Below are 6000 nucleotides of genomic sequence, written 5' to 3' on the forward strand. Positions count from 1 at the left end.
AGCTCATACAGTTACACTGAGTCTTGCCAAATTGTTCGCTATATGATGTGGTTGAAAGTCTCCTACTAGAGTCTTTCTCGTTTGACTTAGTACTTAGCCTAGCTTATACATAGGTCAAACATTTTCTTAGCTTCATACATATGGGTCGAAAGCCTTTCAAAGTCCTTCATGTTTAACATGGTAATTTCTTTTACTCATTTAAACATTTAATTAAGTCTATACCATAGAACTTAATTCCTAACATGTACTAAGTATCGTCTTTAGCTCGGTCCATTGTCAAAAATACTTTCAAATCTAAACATTTAGCATTTGATGGTTGTTTTACAATAGAGTTCGTAAACTTCTTGTTGGACCATTACTTTTGCTCCCACTAAACTTCTTGTTCATCAGAATTTCTATGTTTCTCCATAAGTCAATCCTCTTATTAACTTTATGAGAAAACACGTTCCAATTCCTTCATGCAATGCTTCCTTTAATCCTATGACGGATTCCATGTGCTTGCTTTCAAATCTAGAATTATTTAGATTTTCAAAACCCTTAGACTATTCCATAGTCACTTCCAAAATCCTATTTTGGGTAGGCGGTTTTTGTATCTATTTTGCCATATTTCATATGTGCAATTTTGCTAGATCAATCACGAAAAGACTTGAGCATTCCGATTGGTGAATGGGATTTTAAAATCAACTCCTTGATATTAATTATATCCTTTACAACCAATCTAGCTATGTATGCATATACATTTCCACATTTGTTAGTTTTCTCCTTGAAAACTTATTTGCAATCGATGGGTCTTTCACCTTTCATGCATTAATCAAGTTTCAAACATGATTTTCAAACATGGAGTCTATTTCGGATTTTCATGGTCTTTAACCATTATTCGGAATTTGGATGTGTCGTAGCTATCTTACAAGACATTATTCCTTTACTATCTAATAGTAAATAGTATGCTTGTAAGTCTTAGGTTTGTTTCTAACTTAATAGAAAATTTATAGGATTCAATCCAAGCCTTTGGTGAATTCTATACCTATACGGGGCAATTGCATCAAACACTGAGTTTTAAGGCGCTTTCAAAGCCCTTTTATTATGTTGATCTTACTCCAACATTTTTAATGTTTTGTGAGTAATGAATTCTCTTTTAAGGCACTTGTAAAGTCCTTTTGAGTATTCTTGATCAAGCATTCTCATGAAGTCCTTTAAGGTCTTCCGAGATTCTCAATTCTAGTTTGTTGCTAAGTTCGATGGTCATCGAGTTCATTTGTCTCCCACTTGTCGTTTTGGAAACGTGTTACTTTCCAGAAAGACACTACTTAGAGCAACAAACAATTTTTGTTCTCAATTAGGATGTGGAGGTAATACCCGTAGTCTCACTTGAATGCTTACAAAGAGACATGTATATTGTCTTTGGGTAAAAGTTCGTTGTGAAACAAATAGTTAGCTCCTACTTGAGCTATCTTAGTCTTTATTGAGCCATTCAGCTCCCACTGAGTCACCTAGCTCCCACTGAGCCACTTTGCTCCCACTGAGCTAGTGAACTCCCACTGAGACTAAGAGCCTTAGACATATACTTGAAAAGACTTTTAGAAGTTATTTCTATCCATAACTGAATATGGAGTCCTTTCTTAGCTTCGACACATTGTTTAGTGTAACATTAGTCATTTGTGCAAATCTTTAAGAACTTTATAGGAAGGGTTGTGAACCATCATTGTTCGAGTCATTTTCAAATGACACCGAGGTCTCCATGAATACACACTATGTTCTTTGTGGAGTTATTTATGAAAATTTCCATTCAGAACTTTGAGATAGTCACGCTTGGCTCAAGCAAACATCGCTCGATCTAATCTAGACGTTTTGATATCTTGCCAAGTCGATTCTGTACTTCACTGAACTCTTGAGCTACTCAAGTCAAGTTTGTTCACATTTGATGAATATAGCCATATCCTTTCAAATTCTTTGTGAAACATTGAAGTAATTGAATCCTCTTTAGCCTTCGGAGTCAACTGTCTATACCAAGAACAATAACTCTCTGTTTTGTCGGTTTCAACAAGTAAGACTTGCTTGTCTTAGAACGATTCCAAATCGAGCAACTATCAAGAGTCTATCTAATAGAGCCTTTCAGTACGTTCTTGTCGATGTGACATTGCTAAAGATGTTCGGAATGCAAATCAAGCCCATGACTTGAACTTAGTGAGTTTATCATGTTTAGGGAAATGTTTGTTTATAATCAAGCATTCTTGACCCAATGCTTGGATAACCATGCCATTCAAATAAATCTCGCAACTATTGCTCATTACTTTGAATGTGAGTCTTTCCGTGTGTAAACGGATCAATTGCTGATTATGGGACATAATAACCATTACTTGTTCCAGCCTTTGGCTTAAAAGGTCTTTAAACAAAACATACAACCTTACAACTAATGTAGCTCTTCTTGCTTCATTCTAAGCTTGTAAGTCGATAACTTAGCTTAACTTCAATAGTTTGAGGTCACTATCATAGTGGAACACTCAAGCAGTATCCGATACTTGTGAAGATAACGAATTGCTAAGTTAACTACAATAACATGAACTCATGAGTTGAAATGAAATCTAATTCCTTTTCTTCGTTCCTTCTTTCCTATATTTCTTATCATACAATATCTCATAATCTTACTTTAAGAATCATTTCTTTAAGTACCTTGACTCTTATACTTTGTTAGGCATAATCAAGCACCTAGTGCGCCGTAAAACAAAGTTCCATCTTTTCCATTAATTCTTACTCGAATTACTACATCAATGAGTCCTACTCAATTATGTATGATGCGGAAGGATACGTTGGTTGTCAATCTTGAGATTGCAACTCAATTCCTCATGTTTTATCAAAACTACCTAGTATTTTGAATACATGATGTCCAACCGTCCTTTCGGACTTAGTTATAAAAGTCATTTATGAGAATTGTATATTAGAAATGCTTTTCATGTCTTTGAGATCTATTCTCAAGGATTTCCTTTACCAATCATGGAAACAATATTATTTGATTTAGAATACTATAAATATAAGTGCTAAGTATAACCATTTATCAAGAACATAATAAGTTTGAAATTTAATAGCATTCATGCAAACTTCAATCTTATTAAACGTCTTATTTACGCATAATAATTGTCCCTATTTGGCGAAAATAAGGCGATTCCAAGATCCGAAGAAACAAAGAGTGGTTAAGCATGCTTTGGCTTGTCTTAAACACTCAATCTTCTAGGGTAAGCATTGCCTTGCTAATGGCTCTAAGCCACTCTTGGTTAGACAATCGTCGCATCTAATGCATCTTCGACGATGTATCTCTTTTGCCACGGTATGTGAGGACTCCTCACTCATACCGATGAGTTAAACCAAAACCAACGTGCACACCCGGTGTGCCTTATGCCCCTTGGAGAAGTGATGGCACCTCGCTTTGGCGTAGCCTACCATCACCATCGTCCGGTTAGTAAGTGTTGTTTTGGAAAGGCAAGTTTGACTCAATATTATTAGGGACCTAGGATTTCTATGTTGGTTGATTTAAGTGAACTTAACTAATCATCGCAACATCAAGAAAACCTAAACATGCATCTAACGAATAATTCACATATATATAAGCATAAAATATAAAGCGAAATTATAGATGCATATTGGCAACTAGCATGACCCCTTGAAATCTTCATATCTTCAAAAGGTCTTCATTTGCAATTCAAGGCTTTGTCTTCCAAGATACGCCGTCTTCAAGACTTAACCAAACTATGCAAAAACTAGTGTCTACAACTAGGAATAATCTAAATATTAAAGTACAAAAATACTTAACGGTGCGTAGACCGTATTTAGATTTACAAAAATACATAACGGCACGTAGTCCGTATTTTCTATCCTAGTCGGGTCCCACTAGTTGCCATTTCATAAAACCTGTGAGAGAGAATATATATATTCCATTCATCCATTCACTATTTGTGAATGGCCCATGCAATTTACAAATTTAAAACAAAGTAAAAATGCATTTAAACAACGCGCGCACTAGTAACTAATCTAGGTGGTTAATCCGATTAACACGCCTAATTAAAACTAGTCAAAGTTGTTTAACCGATTATATAATTTACGTCATTAATAATTGAAGCTCCCACTAAATTCCGCATTTCCTTAATTAATCTAATTAATTAAGTCGGTAGCACCAAAACTTGTCAAAATGAAATTTTGCCAATGCCGCTCAAAACCGAGGCCTAGCCTCCCAAAATTTTAATTAAAATAAACAAAATTAATTAAAATAAGTAAAACGGCAAAAAATTAACATCAAGCCTTACTACGGCTAGTCACCTCACCTCACCGCACCAAGCATACGCACACGCCAAAAAACGAACACACGACCCACGGCACACGGCCGCGAGCTGCTGCCACGGCATAGCCGCGCGTGGCTGCTGCAGCCCGCGTGCTGCTGCCGTGCGTGTGGCCGCAAGAAAGGCGGCGCTGCCACCTTGGCAGCCACATATGGGCTGCTATGCAGCCCGGCTCGCCAAGGTGGTGCATTGCCTCGTTTTGCGTGCCACGACCTCGGGATTTGATCCCTTTTCGCGAGACAAAAATAATTAATTCTAAATTAATTTTAGAACTAATTTAGAGAGAAAAATAAAATTTTAAACAAGAAGATCTGTATATGATACAATCAAAAGTTTGAAGATCCAATAATCCTAGGGATGCATAGCATCATGGAGTTAGTGTTCTTAATTTTGTGAGTAAATCAAATCGTTTGATGTTCTCGTAAAATGAAGAAAATGTCTTGTGTGTACAAGATGTTTAGTGGGAGCTATGAAGTCTTCTTGGTCTAGTATAAAGAGAAATTATTCATTGCTTGAAGGGTCAAGTAATAGCTAATGCATTTTGTATGAAAAACCTTGAAGAAAATGATGAGTACATTTGGGATTCAAAATCTATAGAGATAGGTTTTGATGGATGTTTGAGCTTGGTTAAGAAACTTATATTGATAAGATTCTTATAAGGTTCAACATTATATTGAAAGGAGTTTTAATCCCATGTAACATGGCACATTGCTAAATGATTCAATACTTTGAGAAAGGTTGATGAAACTAAGGTTTTGAGTGCTGATCCTTGTGCAAATCGCAAAGGATGCATCATGCATGTCAGGGACATAAAAATGCAGAAAATAATGCAAATAATCAACCATATAATCAACAATTTATGCCATTAATTTCAAGGTTAGAAAAGACTTAAAATTTTTCGTCAAAAACGAAAAAACCCTCGAAAAAGGCATTTCTGGTCAGAATTTGGCTAAAATCACAGGTCCCTTGGGGGTAAAAACCTTTCCAGAACACGTTTTCCACCCAAAATTCACTAGTCTTGGGCGAAAATCTGGGTTCTGGGCCAAACTCGACATTAAAAACGGGATTAAAATAAATAAAACCGAGCTACTAATCTAAATAGCAACTTAAACCAGAAAATTAAGCCAAAATAAACCTTGAAAAACATGATTATAAAAATAAACGAGCGGAGCTCCGATACCGCTGTTGGGGTTTGGTGAGTCCGACTCACCGCGGAAACAACCTCGACCCGAGGAACCACTCGCAATAATTAAAATCATAAAGCATAAATAAATAATCACAAAGAAAAGATAAAGAATCTTGCCCTCGAAGCGAGCTTCGCCCAAAAACCGGGGATCTTACTTGAAAGCTACGAGCACATCAAGCGTCGCGCCTCCGACGGTATCCACCCACAAAAAGGCGAACACAACTTTAAGGTCCGCTACCTTGGGGTTAGCAAGGTCCGACCAAAACCCGAGTATTATATGAGTTTAAGAGTTTTCCCAAAATTATGGAATGCTCTTTTTAACTCCCACTCAAGCAAAGAATTCTCAAGCCATGCCATGACTATTTATAAGGAAGTATGCCTTGTGAATTTCACTCATCTTTCAATGTGGGACTTTTCACAAAAAGATCCCACATGGAAAGATTGGTGAATTCAACCCTTAGTTAAATAAACAAAGGAACAAGTAAC

The sequence above is a fragment of the Chenopodium album genome, chromosome 8 (genome assembly GCF_948465745.1).
Source record: "Chenopodium album chromosome 8, dcCheAlbu1.1, whole genome shotgun sequence".
Taxonomy (NCBI): Eukaryota; Viridiplantae; Streptophyta; class Magnoliopsida; order Caryophyllales; family Amaranthaceae; genus Chenopodium; species Chenopodium album.